This window comes from Camelus dromedarius, chromosome 8 (genome assembly GCF_036321535.1).
Source record: "Camelus dromedarius isolate mCamDro1 chromosome 8, mCamDro1.pat, whole genome shotgun sequence".
In the NCBI taxonomy this organism is placed as follows: domain Eukaryota; kingdom Metazoa; phylum Chordata; class Mammalia; order Artiodactyla; family Camelidae; genus Camelus; species Camelus dromedarius.
The window spans coordinates 72,764,552-72,787,930 of NC_087443.1; the positions used below are offsets into that span (position 1 = coordinate 72,764,552).

Sequence of the window (23,379 nt, forward strand, 5' to 3'; positions counted from 1 at the left end):
ACACGCTGTCTCTGACTCATCCCTGCGTTTGAGATTCGTGGCTGCAGGTACTTGGAGTCAGTCGGCCCTTTCTCACAGTCTTCCGTTGTCTCCCATACACATTTGATGGTCACGGCAACCCCATGAGATACGTGGGTTGGGGACTGTTCCTCCTATCTGATGAGGCAGGAAGCCCAGAGTTGGGGTGGGGAAGTGGCCTGCGAGGTCACGCAGGTCAGCTGAGGTCGGCGGGGGTCCCCCAGAGAAGCCTCCCCTGGAGCTCCACTCCCCAGACCTCACAATGCTGCACTGAGCCTCCCCCTTATGTTTAGTGTAACGTGTTCTGGAACTTTCCCCTCCAGTTTCACGTAAATCCTCTGTGCTGCACCACAAGTTCATTTCCACATCTTTGTTTGTTCTGTAGAAACAGACGCTCTCCTTTGCATCTCTGGGAAATAACTCACATTCCCTAGAGGTCACCCTTGGTTGGCCGGCTGAGGGATGCAGCCTTCATGACCTCACCCTCCTCCCAACCCTATAATTATCCGGGTTGCTCACCTCTGTGCCCTTCCTTAGTTAGCCATCAGTCTCAAATCCTGAGCCCAGCTAGAAAACCCCCAGTGGGCTTGGCTCTCCTGAGGAGGTTGCCTTAGGCAGTCATGCTGGGAGCCTTTTCCTCCAGCCTCCTATTGAGGTAGAAACATACAGTGAGAGGTGTCTACTTTGTCCTGAAAACACGCCCACAGTGCTCTGCTAGGCAGGCCTGTCCTCTCCTGTTGTAAACTCCACTCCGGCACAGCCCTGTCTGATGCAGGCTTACTGACGGGACATTCTGTGCTCCAGCCTCTCCTTTCCCCTTGTTTTTAAATGAGCGTCTGTCATCAGGGAGACCGCTGCCTCCCAACCTCCCCATTGCAGCAGCAAACCCTGTTCATAACTCTTAAGTATTTATTTCTGGTCCCTAAAGGTCAAACACCCTTCTGGCTCATGAGAAGTCTGGAACTGAGTCTCTCTGAGGAGCTGGGAATGGATTGTGGGTTGACAGCTCAGATGGGGGTGACTCTGGGACATGTCCCATCTGACAGCTGCTAAGGAAGTGACTTGATCTTTCTGGGAGTGATTTGTCCCTTTGCCTTAGAAATTGCCACTGGCTCTCTCTTTGGTCCTCCAAAAGCTACCGGTTCTCCTTTTGAGTTATTCTGACCATGTTCCCTTATTAGTTGAATCCAGGCTTTCTGAATTCCCACTGCTGATTTTGCTTTTTAGCTAAGCTCTAAACAGCAAACACGTAGCATGCATAGTATTATTCCATCTGCTGGTGCCAGTGTCAGACGTTGCTAATCAATTACAGCACTCCTGTCTGCTGAACCTGAACCCTGTCTTGAGTCCCAGAACTCCAGGCAGCTCCTGCCGTCTGTTTGGAGCTCACAGGCTTAAAATCTTTTTGCCATTGCAGCTCCAGGTGCTACAAACAATCCTGCTTTCTGCCGAGGAAGTTTGATTTCCTATGAAAGGGGCCAGAAGTGAAGGAAATCACCTTTCTGAAGTACTCGTTAGTTGCCTGGACTTTCTCAGGCAGGTCGGGTGGCAGGGAGTGGGTGCCGGGGGGCCTGTCTTGCCCAGTGGGTATTTTGAATTCAGGAGTCCACATTCCTTTGCTGCTGGTGTCATTTGCTGCTTCCAGAATCACACTTTCAAGGAGACTTGAAGTTTGTAAATAAATAACTGGGCTCTCTCCCAGCCTCCTGAGGTCTCACAATGGCTGGTTGTTAGTGGAGTCCTCAGAATACATCCAACAGGATAAAAATGTGACTTGTGCAAGTCCCCAGTTTGGAATAGACTCACTTCCTGCTTCCTGGGTGAGACACCACCTGGCAGGAGGGAGGCCCTTGCTGGGGGCAGGGCAGCCCGAGGTTCACGGCCATCCTCCTCCTCGTGGCCAGGTTTGGTCTGGGCGCCCTTGCTCCTTATCCCGTGTGTTTATTTCCCAGGCAGAACTCCAGGGCTCCCCCAGGTGCTCGCCACTGCTGATCACAGAGCTGGTGGTTCTCCTTTTCCAGCAGGAGGCTTAGGGCAGAGGGCTGGGTTAGGGGGCTCCTGGGAACATGGGTGAGTCCTCCCCAGTCCCACATTTGTCACCTGCTCCCCAGTGCACTTTGTTATTGCTGGACTGGCTGGGGTGTATCGGCCTCAGGCCAGCTTACCTGGTGGTTTAAAACCAGACTTAATCAAAATGTAAATACTTCTTAGGGCCAGAAAGCAGTTCTGTCCAGGTGTTTGAGCAGAGGCCGGAGAGCTGGGAGCCTGAGGAGGGGGCAGGGCCTATCGAACCCCTTCTGCACAGAGTCCGGGGTTCCTTGGGGCCCTTGCCAGGAGCCTCTGGAGGAGCCATTGTCACCAGGTGACAACGCCCCACCTGCCCCATCACTGCTTGTAGGCGCTGTCACTTGGGCAAAGGTTGTTCTGGTGGCAACAGCATCTGCTCCTTTCCTCCTTCCCTGGTCCCCCTACACCCACACCCCCTCAGAGTCAGTGGCATTTCACAGAGGGGGCCTCTGGCTCTCCGGAGGTTGCTCAGTGAGTAGGAGGACACAGTCACATGGTTTATGGACGGGCCGTGCGTCCAGCATTGTTCTGGACTCCAAAGATCAGTAGTGACCAAGGCAGGTAGGATCCCTGCCCTCCTGTTGAGGTGGTGGCCCGGCAGTAAACCAGGAAGCAAACAAGATCATGTCAGTTATAAATAATCTATAAATACTCAGACAGTACTAATTCCCGATAGTGATGAGAACTCTGGAGTCAGTGAGATAAAGTAGGACCAGATGAGAGAATGAGACAGACCCTGTGGGTGGAGTGTGACTGTAGAGGGGCCAGGGAGCCTCTGTGAGGGGGTCATGTTCTCAGACGTGTCAGAAAGGAGCCCACCAGAGATAGGCAGGCAGGGGGCACAGCTGGAGCAAAGCCCTGGAGGTGAGAATGGACTGGGAAGTCTGCGTGGGAACAGGATGAGGTCAGGCCACCTGGAGAGGAGTGCGGGCCTGGGAGAAGCTGGGGGCTGAGGTGAGAAGCAGGCGGAGGGGCTAGTTGTGCGAAGCTTTTGGACATTATTCCAAGCTTTTGGGGGAGTCTTCGGAGGACTTGATGTGATTTGGGTTTGGACAGCTCTGGCTGCTGGGGGAGATGTTTTGAAGCAGGTGAGAACAGAAGTGGGAGAGCCGGGAGGAGGCTGGTCTAGTTGAGTGACAAGAGAGGATGCCAGTCTGGTCCAAGGTGGCAGCTGTGGAGACAGGGAGGGGACAGGCGTGTGTTTTGCTGTAGAAACCACAGATCTGGGGATGGACCCAGTGTGGAATATAAACTAGGGGATGGAAAGTAAAGAATCTGGGGTGCCTTCTGGGTTTGGGACTCAGTGGGGCTCCTCTGATCTACTCACCTCCCAGGTGGTGTCCCTCCCCTGGTGGACCTGGAGCCCTTGCTTACCTTAAAGTGCCAGTGTGATGCCTGCCTCTTGTGGGCATCCATTATCCTTCTTGGAGAGATTGACTCCATCTGCCTTTCTGGGTCCAGAAGGCTGGACATTGTAATGTTACCTAGAGTCCAGGGATGTTGGAAAACTTGGGGTTTAGTGCCTGAGAGATTGAACCCTGGCTGAGGGGCCAGGGAGCTGTGGTTGTCCCCAGTGATGGTACCTTGAATGAGTTGATTGAGTGCTTGCCCTGCACTGTGCCGAGAGCCGTACGTGCATTTTCACGGTTGTTCCTCCCAACCCTGAGCAGCCAGGTGGATGTAGAGAGACCAGGGCTCAGTGTTTGGTCTGAGGTCACCCAGCTAGTGAGTGGCTGAGCTAACCTACAGGCCTCTGACTCCAAGTATTAAGTCCTTTACCAGCACCCAATGCTGTCCCCTCACCAGCCTTGTGCTGAGGGCCTTCTCCGTGCTGGTCCCTATCTAGGGCTGGGGGCCGGAGAACCCCTGCTCCTCTGAGCATGCACAAGAGGATCTCAGGGAATTTGCAGAAAGAGTCTTCCCTCCTTCCCTCCCTTCCCAAGAGGGCCTGCTGCCGGGGCTCAGGCCTGGTGGGAGCTGCAGGCAGAGGAGACCTTTGGGGCTGGGCAGGAGCTGTGCCAGCCCCCTTTTTGGGCAGCCGCCACAGCTGCCTGGGCCCCACCCTCCTCTGCCCTGGCACCTGCAGGAACACACCTGACCAATTTCCACTTGATCTGCCGCTGCCTGTTCCTGCCAGGGGTGGGGAGCAAAGCTCCTCCGTCAGGTTTAGACAAACCCAAAGGGATCCCTCAGGGTCTGAGGATGAAAGTCATCCCAGGAGGTTATTGTGCCAGTTTTTCTGTAGCAGAGAGTGAGGGGAGATTGTTATTCTGATGTCCAGAAGAAGAGCATGTGATGTGCCAACAACACCCAAACCTCAGTTCAGATGCCCTAGCCTGACAGGTGACCTTCTGTGTGTGTGCTTATGAGGACAATACCTGGGACTCTGGGACTGAGCCAGTGGGGTATGGTTTTCCTGACTACCACCTTGTCCATGTCCCCCTGCTGCCCAGTGGGAACCCGTGGGGGTAAGGCTTGCTTCCTCCTCAATTCAAATTGCGTGTCCCCCCACCACCCCAGCCCCCTGCCCGGCCCATTGTAAGCACCTAGTAAGTATTGGTTGGTAGGTTGAGTGAGTGAGTGAATGAATTACCCCTGGTCTTTGATGCTCCTCTGTCACTCTAGACCTGCGCGGTCCAAGCTGCTAGCCACTTGCTACAGGTGGCCACAGAGCCGCTGAAGTGTGGCCAGTCTGAACTGAGGTGTCCTGAAATATATCATCTATGCTGGATTTCAAAGCCTTAGTATGACGAAGACAGTGAAATGTCTCATTAATAATTTTTCATACTGATTACATGCTGAATGGATATTTGATGTTGATTTAAATATGAAATGTCATTAAAATTAATTTTGCTCATTTCTTTTTCCTCTTTCAATGTGGCTCCCAGCACTTTAAGTGTATTTGCCTGTGTGGTTCACATTCTGTTCCTCTCAGACAATGCTGGCCTCAACTGAGGTATTTGTCTTTGAAAGGCCAAGAGACCTGGGCTGGATCCCCAAGTCTCCCCTTCCTGCCTGTGTTACCAAAGCAGGGCTCTGAGCCTTAGTTTCCTCACCTTTGAAATGGGGCTGGCGAGTGAAGCCTCAGGGACTGGTCAGAATTAGTGCGAGGAGGCCGCTGTGACTTGTTGGGGTGGGGCAGGGTGTCTTGGCTCAGGCAGGCTCTGATTTGGGTGTTTGGGGCCAGGCCATGACTGAGCCCTGCTCCTGGGACTCAGAGTCCAGGCCATGATGATGAGTTGGAGGAGAGCGAAATAAAAGAAAAAATCCCTGTGTCCCAAGGAAGCAGATGTGTCAGGAGGTTGGAGTAAGGAAGGCAGGCAGGCTTCTGCTCAGGAGCACTAAGCCCCAGGAAGGGGGGCACAGAAGCAGGGGTAGGCCATGTCTGTCACCCCCACCCCAGGGCCCTGGGGCTCTCCCCACCCACCTGGGTCATGGCCTTCGCTCTCCATGGTGCTGGTGTTGAGAAGGTGCATGGCTGCCCTTCAACAGCCCTTGTGTTCAGAACGAGACCTGTGTGTGTGTGTGTGTGTGTGTGTGTGTGTGTGTGTTACTCATTTCACCCCCATCTCCAGGATTTGGTGTCCCGGCCCTTGAAGTGGGTGGGGCAGGTTCAGGACCAGGTGGAGTTTCTGAGCCCCCCAGCCCCTGCCCCCTTGGCCACCTGGGAATCTACCAGGATTCACTCAGTTCTGATGGCGTCCCATTAATTTCCCCAGCTGGTCCTCCCAGTCCAGTGAGCATTAGCCCATTTCACAGGGAGTTTGCAGGCTGGGGAGAGAAGCAACTCATCAAAGGCCACACACCTAAAGAGGGGGTGGGCGGCCAGGAGTTGAACCTGGGTCTGCGCTGGGTGCTTGAGGGCGAACTTCTGACACAGTGCCTGGAAATCTGCAGCTGGAGGGCCTGGGGTGGATTGGTGGGGAGGCCTGTGCCACTTGTCTTTAGAATATTATCATTTGTAGTGTGCTGGTCTGTCTGTGCCTCTGTCTCCAGTCTGCTTCGTCGGTTGATCCCTGAGCCTGCTTGGTTAAGGCCCCAGCTCCTCCCAGAGCAAGAAGAGAATGGCTCAGCATTCCTCAGTTTCCTCAGATGTCACAGCTGGACCTCCCTCGTTGAGTTGAGGGGAAGACTGAGAGAGGCCGGCCTATGAAGATTGCTGCTCCGTAACAGCAGCTAATGGGTGTTACTGTTTCTTTTGCTGTTACACGGTCTTCTGTTTCCAGCTCTTTCTCTTGAAGCTTTGGAAACAGAAACCCTAAATGATTGATAGCAAGTGAAGGTGCATCCCAAGGTCAGGCGTGGCCAACAGGTAGGGGCTGGTCTGTTTCAGCCACGCAGGGATGCCAGAGATTCCAGGTAAGGGGTGCGGCCCTGGGCCCAGTTGTCAGGGCTCCCAGGGCAGCTGCTCCTCACAGCTGGGCTTGGCCATGTGAAGTGTGTTCCCCAAATCTGCTCTGGTGGTGCAGAATGAGGTGCCTGGCTTCGGGGAGCCTTGGGACAGCCCAGAAGAAGTCTGGAGAAGACTGAACCTCACCTTATGCTTGGCTGTGAGGGCCTGGCCTAGAGCCTCTGACCCTCCAGCCTCCAGGGCTCCCTACTTTGAGGCTCAGGGCTCTCAGGTGCTTCCAGGAACCAAAGGTCCCCTCCCCAGGAGGTTCTTGGCCTTCTATCCCTTTGAGGGCAGAGCAAGGAGCAAGCAGATGTACACGATCACCTCTCAGTCCTGGGTGGGAAGGCGCATAGCACAGCCTGTGATGTCTCTGCTCACCCATTCATTCCTTCATTCACTCATTGACAGACACTAACTGAGGTCTGCCATGAGCCTGGAAGTGTGTCCTAGGCACTGAGAGCTGATGAGCAAAAGGGACATGGTCTCTGTCCTCTTGGATGGGAACCTAATAAAGACACAGATGACGATATGTGCTTTGAAGGAAGGACTGTGAAACAGTGGGAGGGAAACATGGAGACATACCTCTTGGATTGGTGGAGAGGGGGTTCAGGGATTGATGTGACTCCATGCTGAGACCTGAACACTTGTCGGGGGAAGTGGGGGCAATATATCAGAGTCCTCAGAGCAGCATTATTTGTGATGGTAAAAGTTTAGAGATAACCTACATGTCTCAACAGAGTGGATGAATGAATTATTTTCTTAAAACCTGTAGGTATATGTTTTTAAAATTTTTATTCTCTTTAAGCTTGAAATATTTTATTAAAGAAAAAAGATACTGGAAGTGTGTATCTAGCAGGAGGAATGGCATGTGCAAAGGCCGTGAGGCAGGAAATCTTTCCCAGTGAGGAAGCAAGTGAAGGCCCTGATTTTGCTCTGGAGGCCACCCTACTTTGGGCATCTCTCTGTTCAAAAGTCTGCTCTCAGCTGTCCCTGAGACCATAGGAAAGGCCCTTTTTTGACCCTTGAGAAGGCCTTCTAGCAGTCCTGGGTGTCAGCTGGAGGACACAGTGATGGTGGGGGAAATTGGACCACTGAGGGCAATGCCTGCCTAAGCTAGATTTGTGGGAGGGGAAAACTTGGGGGTGAGTCAGCCCTCCTTGGTTGGATGCAATAGAGCCTGGTTGAGCTTCTTCCAAGGGCCTGTGGTGAGTCTTCTCTCTCTTTGTGGAGGACTCTGCCTGCTCACCAGGCCATCTGTGTGAGGTGAGTCACTGTTTTCCCCCATTTCGTGAATCACAGACACCTCCGAGCAGGTCTGTTCAGCCTGAACTGCACACACTGGTGAACTTCGACATCCGGACGAACAAGCTAGGCATGTGCTTCCACATTGTGTGCATGGACGGCTCTTCCAGAACTCTCTGAAACCCATGGAAGCATGGCCTGTAGATTAAGGATCACTAGTCTGGTCCAAGACCTCACTTTCCTGATGTGGAAACAGAGGCCCAAAGAGGGGAGGTGTCTTTTTGAGGTCACGCAGAGAGGGAAGGAAGCAAGGGGCTTGGCTTGAGCGCATTCTCTTGGCCCTGAATGTGGGTCTCCACGTCCCTAGCCAAGATTAGTGCTGCTGACCTCTCCTGGGGGAAGATGTGTCATGTCTGACTCTGGCCCCTGAGCCTGCTGGGTGGGGTGGGAACCACGGGTGTGAGATTCTGGCCCGGGCGCTGCACCTGCAGGTGCTTCCTGCAGATGTTCTGCTGTGGAGCACTTCCCTCCCTCTCCGTGCAACCCTCTGGCTGCAGTGTCCTCCAGCATCTACTCAGAGCAGGGCAGTGGCCTGGACCAGGGCAGTGGCCCACTGTGGAGGGGCAGGGAGATGGCAGAGTCAAGTGTCATTTGGAAATAGAATCCGTAGAACTTGATGGATGGTTGCAGGTGGAAGACTGTTAGTTGTTGCTGTGTAAGAGATTACTCAAAACTTAGCAGTGAGAACAACAATCAGCATTTGTTATCTCCTGGTTTTTATGGATCAGGAATTTGGGACGGGCTTAGCTGGGTGGTTCTGGCTCAGGGTCTCTCTGAGGCTGCAGTCAGCATTGGCTGGAGCTGCCATCATCTGAAGGCTTGACTGGAGCCAGAAGACCCTCCTTCAAGGTGGCTCATGCACATGGTTGGCAAATTAATGCTGGCTGTTTGTGGGGGGTTAATGCTTGGCTCCTGCCCACATGGGCCTCTCTGTAGGGCTACTGTGTCCTCAGAATGGCTGATCCAAGAGAGAACGGGGCAGAAGGCACAGTGACTTCCATGAGCTAGCCTTGGAGTCATAGTCTGTCGTTTCCTCCACGTCCCATTGGCTACACAGGTTCAATGTGGGAGGGGCCTGCAGAGGCTGTGGAAGCCAGGAGGTGAGACTCACTGGGCCATCTTGGAGGCTGTTTACCACAGAGGCCTTGAGGTGGATGGAATCAGGAATGATACCTAGATTTTTGGCCTGAGTGGCTGGGTGAATGGTGGTGCCATTTATTGGTAGGTGAGCATGTTTGGGTGAAGATTGGTGGGATCAGGACCCCAGTTTGGAAGACTTGACCTCTGCACCACTTCCCTGGCCTCAGGCTTTGGGGAAACTTTCTCAGGGTTTTAGTTCTCATCTATCTCTCGAACTCACTCCACGTCAGCCTCATGGACCAGGAGTTAAGAACCAGGAATTCTTAGGTTCAAATTCCAGCTTAGCCACTTAGTGGCTGTGTGTCCTTGGGCCAGATACTTGGCCTCTCTGGGCTTGTTTCCTCATCTGTAAAAGAAATCCACTTTGTTGCGGTATCGTGAGACTCAGATGATGGAGCTGCAGCACTCAGGCTGGGGCCTGGCTCTCCCTGACTGCTTTGCGCCTCAGGTTTTCCCAGCCCTTCTGTGGGCCCAGTCAGAGCTACATCATAACACACCCAGGTCGCTGGGTGGATTTGATTGGAAGGATTTCTAAAGAGTCTGTTCAGCTTCTTTTAAGTAGATGATGCAAAAATTCTGGGGACAGCAGAAGTAATTATTACTCACAGGGAAATGCAAATATTTTTATGAATATCCTATGAAAAATTGGTGCATTTTTTTATGAGCAAGCAGTCCTGTTTATTTCTCTAACAAAATAGCCACAGTTGTGCTTCAGGGGCCAACTTTCCATGCCAGTGGCTTTTCTTGGGGGTCAGCTCACCTCCCTCCTACTCCCTAACCCTTTCTTTTCTTCTTTAACCCAGAGAAAACATAATGAAGACAAAAGTGACCAATTTGGGGCTTTGCTGAAAGAAGGGGATTACTTTTGCTGTGAAAAGTTAATTTTTGTGGCCAAACTTTCTCAACTGTGAAAACCAATGTGGGCAAAAGCATAGTAAGCCCGAAAGTACATTTGGAAAATGACTTTCCTTGGAAAGGACATTTTTAAGGTCATTAGTGTTTGCAAGAGGACAGGCGGGGTCTGTTTTCTCTTGAAGGAGATGTTCGCTAAACTCCTACTAAAGACACAGAGGAGTAGTGGGAAAGAGGGGTAGGCACAGAGAGGAGATGCTTGGGGAGCCAGGATGGGGAGCCAGAGGGCTTAAAATCACGTTAGCGCCCACCGGGTACCTGGCGCTGTGCTAAGCACACTCTCTGTTGGACCCTTACAGAAGGCATTTGCTTATTACACCAGTTAGGAAATCGTGGCTCAGAGAGATTGGGGAGGTGTCCTGTGGTCACTCAGCTGGTGGACAGAGGACTCAGAAGTCCAGCCCTTCCTGTCTGATGAGAGTCCCTGCTCTTTCTATGTTGCTCTTGGAGAGGGGCTTTTGGTTCAGGGTCAGAGTAACTGACACAGTGAGATGCGAGGATTCACACTGCAGGAGAAGGGCTGGGGAGGTTGTGTGCGCCCTGCCTTTCCTAGGGAAGGTGTTGTGTTCCCATTTTCAGGGAGGAAAATGCAGGTTCAGAAAAGAGTCCAGTGTGTGATGTGGTTTCATTGTTTTAAAGTCCATTTGCGGGGAGGTGGGTATAGCTCAAGTGGTGGAGCGCATGCTTAGCATGCACAAGGTCCTGATTTCAATCCCGGGTACCTCCTCCAAAAATAAATAAAAAAAACCTGATTACCTCTCCCTACCTCCCACCAAAATAAAATAATTAAATAGTACAATGAAGCAAATAAAGTCCATTTGGAAACCACCTCTTCCCTTGTGGTCCTGCCTCTTGATCTGTTTATCCATCTATTCATCAATGATTTATTGAGCATTTCTTATGTGCCAAGCACTGTTCTGGGTACTCGGGAGACAGCAGGGAACAAAACAAAGATCCCTGCCCTCGTGAAACCTGCATTCTAACGGAAGGAGAGGTGGAGACAGGCAATTAAGTGATAAACAGAATCAATGAGCCACACAGAATGTTACAAGGTACAGAGGAAATTAAAAATGCAAAGGAAGAGAGAGATCAGGAGAGGCAGGCAGTGGTGGTGCAGGCTGCAGGGTTAGAAAGGGTGACCGGCAGGTGCTCCTTTGGAAGGATGGACATGCGGTGGAGCTAGGTAGAGGTGGTGGCAGCACAGCATGGTGAATGTACAAAGTGCCACTGAGCTGTTCACTTTAAAGTAGTTAATTTTATGTTATACGAATTTCACTTCAATACATTATATATTAGGGGGAAAAAAGGTGGTCAGGGTCAGTTTCATGGAAAAAGTGATATTTGTGCAGAAGCCTAAAGGAGGGGAAGGTGTTCGTGCCGAGGATGTTTTCTCCCAGGGAGAGGGAGGAGTGTTCCAGGCAGAGGGAACAGCAAGAGCAGATGAACTCAGGTGAACTATGACCTCGGGGCCAGATCCCTGGGGCCAAATCCCCAGGGCCAACAGCCTGCTGTTTTTGTAATAAAGTTTTATTGGAATATAGCCATGTTCATTTGTTTACATACTGTCTGTGACCCAGAGACTTCATCTGGCTCTTTACAGAAAAAGTTGCGAACTCCTGAGTGAGAACAAAGGTCCTCAGGTGGGAAGGTGCCGGGGTGTCTGATGAAGGTGAGGAGAGTGAGGCTGGAGTGAGTGAAGGAGGGAAGCAGGTGAGGTCAGAGAGGCCATGGGGCCAAATCATGTAGCTCTCCTGCATGGCTTCCCTGTGGCACCCCTGGCAAATGTCAGGACAGATGCTGACATCATGCTGATGGGGAAATGTGTGCATGTGTGTGTATTGTGGGGGCGCTGTGGTAGGGTGGAGATGTTGCTGAACTTGGGAGTCACAAGACCTGAGCTTTAGACCTGCTGCCTGTCCCTTGCCAGCTCTGTGTCCTGTCATCTCATTTACAGAAGTGATGGTGATGGTGGTAGTGGTAGTGGAATGATGGTGGTGATGGTGGTGATGTTGATGGTGGTGATGCTAAGGATGGTGGTGATAGTAATGGTGGTTGTGGGGTGACGGTGGTGATGGTAATGATGGTGGAAGTGGGATGATGGTGGTGATGATAATGATGGTGGTAGTGGGCATGGGGATGGTGGTGATGATATTGGCTACACTTAGTGAGCTCCTACTCTGCTAGGCTCTTGCACACTTGGCTCTAGTCCTTAACACAGCAAGACAAATTGGGTAGCAGCATCTTCATTTGCAGGAGAAAACGCTGAGTGATTTAGGAAAGGCTCCACAGTGAGTGTGTGGCAGGGCTGGGATAACAGGCTGTGATCACCACTTACCATATTGCAGTGAGGAGGCCTCGAGGCAGTGGGCGTGAGAACCCCGGGTAAGCACACCGTCACTCCAGGACAGCAGCCTTTGGTGGTGGTGACCCAGTCTGCCCTGCCCTCAGCAGGAAGGGTTTCCTGAGAGGGACCAGTTTCCTGAGAGGGACTGTTCCTTGGCCTCACTGCCGTCCCACCACCCCACCACCCAAATCCACACCAGAAGCCTCTCTCTCAGTGTGGTGGGGAGGGGCCATGTCCTCCCACCCCGTCCCCATGGCGACAGCTAGCAGGCCTTGTGTTGGTTTGGGTTTTCCTAATTGAGGTTGTGGGATCCTTTTGGTTGTGGCTGAGGTTTTTCTGCTCTGGAAACCTGACTGTGTGGTGTGGCCATGAGGTGGGGCCTGGAGGTGCCGGGACCTGCCCGCAGGCCACAGGCCGCACAGGCCCCGTGCCGCCCCCAACGCCTCATACCACTTCAACACTGCACTTCCTTTGAAGAACATCCTGGAGGTTTTAGGTTCTTGTCGCTGACAGCTGTGGCACCACGTAACGTTCCGTGGTCAGGATAGCTGTGTGTCTTTGCCTCCCTATGTCTGGTCCCACAGAGGGCGGGGCCGGCCCGGAGGCCTGGGGCGCGGTAGTGCACCACTCCGATCTGCCCACCGCGGTTTGTGCCCACCCTCCTGGTGGGGTCCCTGTGAACAACGGAAGCCCCAGCTAAGCTGCCGAGTTCAGCTCACAGGGTTAACAGGGCCCGGAAAGACTTTCAGTCTCTCCCCACTCCTCTTCCTCCTGAGCTTGGGCAGGGTGCTCCCTGGCCTGGCTGCATCTGCATCAGAGTGTCAGCCTTTTGAATAGAGCTGGGGGCTTCATCCTGCATTCTGAGTGCATCCCTTGGTCTCTGCGGTGGTAAGGAGGGTCAGTGCCCCCTCATGGTGAAGGTGGTGGTGGTGGTGTTAGGCCAGGGAAAGCACTTTTGGGTGGGGAGAGGCTCTGTGACCCCAGACCTGCCTCCTCCCTCTCTTGCCCACCCCTGGGGTCCTATGTCCAGCTCGGAAGGCTCTGGACACAGTTGAAGACACTAGGGCTACCTGATGCTTCCTGCCCCGAGGAACCTTGGACACGGCTGCCCAGCATCAGCGGCACAGTTCCCATCTCAGAAGCTTCTGGACCAGAGATGCCTTTGGTGTTATATTTTCTTCTAAACATTTCCATCAGTGGGTAGTTATAGGGGTGTCCCCACCTGGGGCCACCAGATCCTGACCTCCCAGCTCGAGCACTCTGGGACAGTGAGGGCAGGGGAGGAAAGAGAAGGAGTCACCTTGATTCTGGGGCATCCAGGAAGCTTCACAGAGGAGGCTGCCCTGAGGCAGAAACCCTGCGAGTACTGGATATTTCCAGAAAGTGAGACCTACAAAAACAGAATGAGGCCCCTAGCCCTGTGTTTGCAAGCTCCGCCCCCCGCCGCCCCACCTATCTGATCAGCTCTCTTATTATCTGTACCTACCAGATCTTAAAGAAGAATTCTTTTGGAGAAAAGGGTTCTTCTGCCCTGACCTGGCACCCCCCACCCACCCCCTCTCATCCCGGTTGAGGAAGCGAGGCCCAGAGGGGTGGGCCCGTCTCCCTTTGACAGTGGTTGCCACGTGCGCTGGGTTGGAGAAAGTCCCCTGCAGGCTGAGGTCACCTCCAGTACATGTATCCCTTTTGGAAAGGCTTGAGTCACTCAGTGACGCAGCTCTGACTGGCCGTATAATTGGGATCTTGCCTTGTTTGGGGCTGCACAAAAAGAGACTGAACGAGCGAGATGCCACACGCCCTCCCTCTCAGCTTCAGCTGTGGGTACCACTCTGGGGATGCCACTCTGGCGGTGGCTAGTGTGGCAGGGCCCAGGTGGCTGGGACAGAAATATTGGTGGCAGGGAGAGCAAGCGTGGAAGAAGCAGACACAGGGGTCGCCTCCCTCATCAGGAAAACCGGCCTTCTCCGCTTTGCCTGTGGCCTCTGAGAACACCCACGGCTTCCCTGTGGTGATATTTTCTGGAAAGCCAGCCCTGCTGGCAGCACTGTGGAAACTGAGTCCTAAAAGCTCACCTGGGAAGAAAGGAATTGAACAGACTCTTTAGCTCCACAGACGTCACAGGCGAACTTGTAACAGTACCTTCCACTTGACCGGTTGGAGTGCGTGAGTCATCAGCCTCTGTGGCTGGGAACACAGAGAGCGGTCCTTCCCACGTTCAGTCAGTAGGATACTCAAGAACCTCCCAGACCTTGATCCAAATGCGTTGAGAGCAGCTCCTCCAGTATTCATGGTTCTCACCCACCGCCCCCTCCAGATGTGTATTCTAAAGACCTGCTTTGCAGCACAATTTGAATTTCTAACACATTTGGTCCCTGGCATTAGCATGACCTTTCCCAGTATCATGGCCCCTGGTGACCCAGAGCCATTCCCTGGGAGGGGCTCTGAGATGGGAAGAAAGGGGCCCTTCTGGGCAGCCGGGGGCCCTTGTAGCCCAGGCCCCCTGTACCCCATGTCCTTCTGCCTTTAACCAGCAGTTTCCTAAACTGTTTTGCAAGGAAGGGTGGCCGTTTCTGTGGTTTCGCTTGTGCTCCCACTGGCCATGCCTGCTACTCCCTGGGGGTTCCGCTCTGAAAGCAAACTTCACTCAGCCCCACCGTCCCGCCCCGTCCGCAAGGGCCAGAACTAACTGACAGGGTTGTTTCAGAGTCTAGGCTGGCCCACGACATGTGGCCTGGGGAGAAAAGATGAGTAAGCCAATCAGATTTGCTCCTTGGGACTGTAGAGTCAGGAGTCCATCAGACGGGCAGGGAGGGGGCTGCAGGGTCCAGAGGACTTGGGGCCTTGATGACTGCAACACAATTCTGATACCGGCTACCCCGGGGTGAGCCAAGACTGCACAGACGGAGCACAGTCCCCACAAGACCGTCCTCACTTCAGACCCGAGCCACGAGTTTGGGGGTCCCCAGACACACACACTTCTGAAAACTGGCTACAAATTTTGAGGGACTCCCCTATCTCCCCATCAGTTTTGATGATTCACTAGGAGGACTCACAGAGCTCAGGAGAGTGCTGTTTCCAATCTTATTCGAGCAAAAGGATACAAATCTGAACCAGTGAAAGGGGGAGATGCATAGGGCCGGGTCTGCAAGGAACGCGTCACCCTCCCCACACACCAATATATGGTCACCAACCAGGATGTTCACCCAAGCCTGGTGCCCAGAATTTTCATTGGGCTTTTATCACTCAGGCGCGATTGATTGAATCATTGGCCACATGGTTGAACTCAATCCGCAGCACCCTTCCCCTCCCTGGAGTTTGGATACCATCGTTTGGCTGGAAGCCCCAACCCTCTAGCCCCATGGGTGGTCACTCTGGCATGGCCAGCCCCAGCCTGAGTCATCTCATTAGCTTAAACTCAGGTATGGCTCTGGGGCCCATCATGAGTAAAATCCACACCCCCCATCATTCAAGAAATTCCAAGGACTTGGAGGTCACCTCCCAGGAACCAGGGACAAGGTCAAGTTGTTCATTTTTAAAAAAAAAAATTTTTGATGGAGGGGTAGGTAGTTAGGGATTGAACCCAGGACCTTGTGCATGCTAGGCATACACGCTACCACTGAGCTACACCCTTCCCCCTCAAGTTCTTCATTATACAACAGCTGATTGGCTCCATGCAAAAAGGAGAGTAAGCCTGTCATGGTCTGCAGAGAAGCAAGTGGAGAAATGAGAGGCAGAGGCACCCTAGGTTCGCCATGTCTCCACGGCCTTCCTGTTCCCACAAACCCAGCTGCTCTTGACTGCCTCTCCTTAGATTCTTACAGGCCCCTGTGATCCTGGTAATAACCTCCCTCTTTGTGGGTCAGCTTGAATAAGTCTCTCTTCCTGCTAACCTCGGCTAGAACCACACTCACCAACACAGTTTTCTGAATTGAACTGAGAAGTCTGTCTTGGAGGAGCATGGTCCATGGGGAAATAGCCTCCACTTCCTCGGGGCCCACAAAACACATCAGGTCCTCTACGGATGCCAGTGTGCCCATCTCCAGGGATGATTCTCTCCGTCTGGAATCCATAGAATAAAGGTCCAAAGGCCAGCAGAATGGGATGAGGCATCCAGGAAGTATAAGGTGGATGCACTGATGATCCGGGTGGGTTAGAGGTGAGTCCTGCCTCCTCCCTAGGGAGCTAGCCCAGGGCTTGGTGCTGGGAGTGGTGGGGCGGGTCCCTGAGGCCATCTCACTAACCCGCACTCCCCAAGGCCACAGGTGAGCTCTTCTCCAGCGTCTCTCTGTGGCTTTCTGGAAACAGCTGGGTCCTCATCCAGTTTGCCCTCCTGCCCTGGCGAGTGGCCAGGGAAGTGGCTCTGTGGGCATCATGTGAGAAGAATGCTCAAGTCAGGTGGGGGATGGGGACCTGGCTTCCTGTCAGAGTCAGATCCCAGGATCACCGAATTTGGCCAAACCTTGTGTGTATTTTCAAATCCTTCTAGAAGTATGCAGGGCAGAAGTAACAAATCAGAGAGAGAGAAATTCCGGTAAAGAGTGGTCCCATCGTCCCGTTTCCCACAGGACGTTCAAGGACTCTCTCAAACTTGAGTGCATCAGAATTACTGGAAGGCTTGTTAAAACAGACCACTGTGCCCCCTCGCAGAGTTGCTGACTCAGTAGGTCTAAGGTGGGCCCCAGGATTTTGCATTTCTAACAGACTCCCCAGTGAGGCTGGTGCCGCCGGTCCAGGGACCACTAGGAACCACTGGTTCAAGGGCGTGAAGGAAGGAAGGCCTTTCCAACAGGTGCATAGTCTCCCTCAGCTTCCCCCAGGGGACCTTTCTCTGACCAACTGCTCGATTGTCTCCAGGGAGGAGGAGAACATTAGACTAGAAGTCAGGACCCCTGGGCTCTGGTTCAGGTGTGACACAAACTGCTTTTGAATGACTTGAGGCAAGGTTCTTACCTTTCTGAGACTCTGTTTCCTCACTTGACAATGGGTCCAATAACAGGACCTACCTCGGGTGGTTGCTGTGAGGATTAAATTAGAGGACGTCTTAGCAAACTGTTCCCTGACCCTGGAATGGGAATGCCGCACTTCTTTAACTTCCAAATCAGATATACTGTAAGATTGCCTAGAAGTTCAGGGTCAGTTGTTTTGCAAAGGGCTGTCCCACCCATCCCATCTTCCAAGGATGGCGTGAGAAGCCCTCAGGCTCAAAGGAGTCCAGCAAATAAGACTTCAGACCACTGGGGTCACCGCTGTTGCTGATTTTATCAGTGTCCTTTGGAGGAGGGGTCCGTGCAGCAGCCGCACTCCCCTGTGCCAGGCTGGTCCCAGGTCCCTCACTGCTCAGAGTCACCGGGCCGCCCCCCCACCCCACCCTCTGCCACAGGGGCAGAGCCTTCCTGGAGAGCAGAACCTCCCCACCATGCTCTCCCTCTCCTTCTCAGCCTTCAAAGCATGAACACCTCCCTGGAAAACAGTAAAAACAACAGGAATAACAGCCAGTTTCTTCCCCCACAATGACAGTTGTCTCATGGCAGTTTTTTTGGCATGATCCTTTCAGTTCTTGCCTGGGGGCGTCCATGGGATCAAAAGAAACATCAGTTAGTTTCTCAGTAACCCCGCCCGTTAGGTGTGTTAGGTGTGCTTGGCCTGTGCTTGAGACACCATAGCTATTTATTACTTTGCTTTTTGCCCCAAGTCCTGTGCTCCACCTTCCTTCACTCCCTTCACCCACCTGCTAGGACAAGTTCCACCGGCCACTCTCCCTCCTCCAGCCCCTGCCACTCCCTTGTCACACTCCCCTCAGCCCACCTGGGGTGCACCTGCAGGAGGTCATTGCTGGCAGCTGAGGGGGGACCCTGGGGGCTGGAGAAAGTACAAGTGATTCGATAAGCAACTTCCTCCCTGGAGGTTGCTCCCTCCTGAGGGGCCAGCTGGAGCCCAAGGCTCTGAATCAGAGGAACACTGCGTCTTCCTGTCGCCAGCCTTTCTCCAGGTTTTACTTGGACTCTTGCTCACTCCAGGAGAGGGACCTGCCACCCTGGTCCTTTAGTGCCTTTCCCAGAGCTGTGAGCAGGCAGAGTTCAGCCCGTGTCCCCGAACCTGTCATCATGGCTTCTTCCCACCTCTGGTAGGAGCCCTCCTGTCTGGCTCCTGGCCTCTGTTGTTGTCGTCCCGGCCCTGGCAGGAGCTTCCTTCCTCCAGGCATCCCCCCATCTGCCAGGCCATACCCCGACAGTCTTGCTCGGCTCTGCTCTTTGAAGCATGGGATGAGCCAGTTGTCTGCGAAGGTAGGCACTCGGTCCTCTTGACCATCTCGTTTCCAGTACAGGAAGGTGAACTGTGGGCAGCAGAGGCTGGTCGGTAAAGCAAATAAAGCCCAGGGATGCCCGAGACAGGAAGTGGCTGCAAGTCAGTGTGGGTAGGAGAAGATACATGTTCCTGTTTGAGTGTGTGGTCCATTCAGTGGCCCTGTTAATTCCTCTCCCTGAGCCTCAAGTTTCTCATCTGTGAAATGGGACTAGTACTATCTTAATGAGGACCAAGTGTGTAGCACCCAGTTCAGTCATTTTTTAGTCAATCAGTTCAAACATTCATTTATCTAGTCAGTCAGTATACTTACAGGCTTGCAGTTGTCCGGGCCACTTGTGTTAGCTGCCCCATCCTCTGGAAGGACGTGTGGCAGGTCTGGGCTGAGCTGGGAGTAGGTTAGGGGCCAGACGAGAGGTCTGCCTCTCAAGGGAAGCCCTGGAAGAGGCATTAGAGTGGGGGATTGAAGAAGGAGCAGGGCTTCAGCAGGCAGAAGGGTCAGTTCTGGCGGTCAGAAGTCTGACCTCGGTCTCACTGGGTTAAAATTGTGGTGTTGGCAGGGCTCTGTTCTTTCTGGAGACCCTAGGGGAGAATCTGAGTCCTTGCCTTGTCCAGTTTCTAGAGGCCGCCTGTATTCCTTGGCTCATGGCCCCTTCCTTCAAAGCCAGCGATGGCTGGTCTGGTCTTTTTCACATCACTCTGAGGTGACTCTCCGACCTCCGCTTCCACAGTTCAGGACTCTGCAGTTGCATCGGGTCCACCCAGATCATCCAGGATAATGTCCCTATCATGATCCTTAATTCTGTTTGCAGCCTTAATTCCCTTTGCCACGTAACCTAGCGTATTCACAGGTGCCAGGGATTAAGGAACACTTTTGCCCAGGCAGTCCCTGCCCTGTTCTGGGGGCTGAGGAGGTGAGGAGGAAGAAAGCCCAGGTGGGGTCCAGAAGTCTGCATCCTTGGCCTGGGGCAGCACTCAGGTAGCTGTGTGGGGTACCCATCCACCCTTCATAACTCCAGCCTCTGCGTCACATCCTCCAGGTGACTTTGACTCACTCTTCCCACCTCCCCTACTACCACCACTGTTGCCCCATTACTAGCAAGTCTCCCCCAAGCCCCACACTTTTCCTGAGTGTTGGTCATAACAGTCATTAAATAAAGCAGCGTTTTTCCGTTTCCACACTGGTGATATACCATGATCACTTGGTTCTGTGTTGTGGGGGGGCTGTCCTGTGCATTGTACTTTGTTTAACCACATCTCTGGCCTCGACCTGCTAGATCCCCGTAGCACCCTCACCCAGTTGTGACAACCCAAAATATCTCTAGACACTTCCATATGTCCCCTGGAGGACAAACTGCTCAGGGGTTGGGAACCACTGAAATCAAGCCTTTGATGTTTGTCTTCCTTACTAGATTGGGCATCCCAAGAGGGGGGAGCCACGGAAGGTGACACCCCATTTGTCTTGCCTGTCACTATGTCCCCAGCACCTGCAGAGTGCTTGGCATTTAGTAGAGCCTCAACACATATTGGTTGAATGAATGAATGAATTTGTGTTAATTTTCTTAATGGATATATTAATCTATAAAAAAGCATGTGTGTGTGTGTGTGTGTGTGTACGTGCACGCAAAATAGATTCCTGTTTCCCTAGACTGGCTACCTAAGAATTGCCTGGAGAGCTTTTAAGAAGTCACATTCCTGGGCTCCAGTTACAGTGTGTCAGGGCTCAGGCTAATGGATGCAGCCTGGGAGTCTGTATTGTCAAGCAGGCTTCATCATTAGTTCCTCAGAAAGGTAGACCTAGAATTATCATATGACCCAGCAATTCTGCTCCTAGGTATATACCCAAAGTTCCTGACAGCAGGGACTCAGATATTGAGAGCAGCAGTATGCACAATAGCTGAAAGGTGGAGGCCACCCACGTGTCCATCGTCAGACAAATGGATAAACAAAAGTGGTGTGTACACACAATGGAGTATTATTCAGCCTTAGAAACAGGATGGAATCTGACACACACTACAACATGGATGACCTTTGAAGACATGATGCTAAGTGAAATCAGGCAGTCACGGAAGAGCACATGTTGCATGATTTCACTCATACAAGGTACCTGGAGAAGTCAAATTCAGAGAGAAAGTGGAATGGTGGTTGCGGCGGGTAGAGGGGAGTGGGAGCTAGTGTCCAATTGGTGCCGAGTTTCAGTTTGGGAAGATGAAAAGGTTCTGGCGATGGATGGTGGTGATGGTTACACAAGAGTGTGAAAGTGCTTAATGCCACTGAATCGTATACCTACCGAAGGTTAAAATGGTCAGTTTTACGTTATGTGTATTTTACCACACACACAAAAGTGCTTAATCCCAGCCAGATCTGGGAATGAATTGTGTGGGAATGAATGGGGGGGAGGTGCGGACTAGATGAGTTTTAATGGCCATTTCAGGCCTCAGAGTTGGAGCTGACTGGGATGGGAGCATCTGACTTGGCTGATTTCTCAAGAGGGTGGCTCTCCTCTGGGGGATGCACATACGAACTTGTATCGGGGCCAGGCCAGCCCCTGAATGGAGGCCGTGCGTCCTGTCCACAGGGGGAGCTGCTGCCTAGCTCCAGCTGATCCTTGCCATGTGGGGTGCCTGGTTATGGGAGACAAGTCCCAAATCTGGATTCGTATGTAAAATCTAATGTTTCAATCTTGACACCTGGTTCAGTGAACAGGCAAGCAAACAAACAAGTCATGTGTAGGTTCAACAGAACAACTCCTCGGGCCTTGGGTCTGGGTGGTGGCTCTTCTCAGAGGCTTGGGCCTCAGCTAGAGAGGCCCGCGTTCTGGCTTTTCTCACCGAGTGCCATGTCACTTCTGAGGTCCGATGCCAGCTTTTCCTTGCTTTCAGCGCATCCAAAAGGGAGCCTTGTAGACAGAGGGATGGGCATCGGCGCCTACGGTCTGGATTCTGCTCAGGCTGGGGTCTTGGCTCTGCCATTTGTGAGCTGTGGGGCCTTAGGAGACTTGCTTCTTTCTTCCCCTTGCCTCAGTTTCCTTATCTGTCAAGTGGGAATGGTAACAGCTCTGCCTGGGAGAGTTAGGGTGAGGACTCAGGGAGCTCCGGTGAGGGGCTTGGCCCGGGGCAGGGCCAGCGGAAGGGCTCTGCGGTGTGTGCGTGCGTGTGACATGTGTCGGCTGCAGCTGGAGCAGAGAGCAGACAAGGAGTCGGACAGGCCATCAGCTGGTAGGTTACACGACACTGGACATCTGCTTCTCCGTCTAGGATGTGTCTAGTGACCCCCTCCTCCAAGAGTCATTCTGAGGATTAGATAAGATAATATTCAACAGTGCTTGGCCGCAGTAGGTGCCCAATACACATTCGTTCTGTCCCTTGGAGTCCGAGGCCTTTGACCTCAGTGGAGATTTGAGCGGAAGGAGCTGGGGCTGGCTGATCAGGCTGAAGACAGGACAAGCAGAGAGCCGGGAAATGAACTGTGTCCTGCCCCTTCACCATCAGCTCCCTCGCCTCCTTATCGGCCCCCAGGATGGGGGTCCTGGTCCCATCCTCAGAAGCCCACCCACTTGCTCTTCAGGAAGATGGCCTCACCTTTCCAGGGCAGTTGGATGAGTTAGGAATGCCCGTTTATTGAGACTGGCTCTGTGCCTGCCCTGGAACACACACTGGGCCGCGGGTGGGCCCAGAGCTGAGCTCCTCTGGACGTCCCTGGGTGTGCTGGCTGGAGAAGAGTGCCTTGCCCTGCCCAGACCCTCTCTGAGGGTCAGAGACCGGGGGGACTGCACACCCACACAGATCAGAGAGCTGGCTCAGGGTGCCATGGGCCTGCTCAAGATCCCATGTCTCTTAATCAGGCCCCAGGCTTCACAGGTTCACAGGTGCTTGGGGTGTTGACCAGATAAAGAACGATGAAAGGCCCTTAAAATTCCAAGACGCTGAAGAGCCTAAAGGGCTATGTGACCTTTGGTGAGTCACTGACCAGTGGGGTCTAAGAGCTACTTTGGGTGAGGGCTGTGGGGCGGGGGGGGGGCAGATGATGGCATCTCAGGTTCTTGGGGGACACAGAGGTGCCTTTAGGTCCAAGTTCCTAATGGTGGTGGGCTCAGGGATGCGTAGGCCAGAGTCAGTGCCCCCTCGTTGTTTGCACACCTGAGCATTCTGACGTCTGTCCCCTGTCACCTGGAAAGGAAGTGGCAGGGAAGATGGGGACACCTCATGTGTGCACCTCACAGCTCTGTGTGTTCATTGCATGTGCAAGATCATGGTGTGTGTTTGTTACATGTGTGTTCATTGTTTTTATGTTTGTCATGTGTGCATGTTCATTGCATGTGTGTCCATTGTGTGTGCATATCCCGTGTGTGTGTGTTCATTGCGTGTGCACACTGGGGCAGGACGAGAGGCCTGACAGGGCCCTTCAAGAGTCCTTCCAGCCTTGAGAAATGTGTCCTCTAAGACTCTGAGGTTTGTGAGGAGGGAGAAGAGGGGCCACCCAAGACAAGTGGAAATTGGAGTCCTTGTCCCCAACATCTGGCCTCCAGCTGGGGATGGGGACTCTCTGCAGGAAACAAGAGGACACAATGAGGCAGTGAGGGGGCTGCAGTCCACCCGCGTGTGAATCCATTTCACCAGGATTTTCCCAGTCAGCGAGCCTGGCCCCTGACGTTGGAAGATTGTGGTCTGGGCTGGGGTTGATACCGGGCACCCAGCAGGGCTGCACAGCCGTGGGTGATGCCGAGGAAGAACAGGGCGCCTGGTGTGGGTGCAGACTTGGATGATGGACAGTGTCTGCTTCTGCTGCTGCTGCTGTTGGGCGTGGGGATCCCAGGCCCGAGTGAACCTGCAGGAAGAACACCCAGGCTTGAGGCCGGCTGGGGAGGGGGTGTGTCCCTGTTTCCCAGCTGGGAAGCTGG

General features: G+C 53.2%; 1 protein-coding gene across 1 annotated transcript in view; it reads left to right on the plus strand.

Moving 5' to 3' along the window:
• GRK5 (G protein-coupled receptor kinase 5) overlaps window positions 1–23,379 on the plus strand; it is a 203,971-nt gene that overhangs the window by 65,791 nt on the left and 114,801 nt on the right. The window lies entirely within an intron of this gene.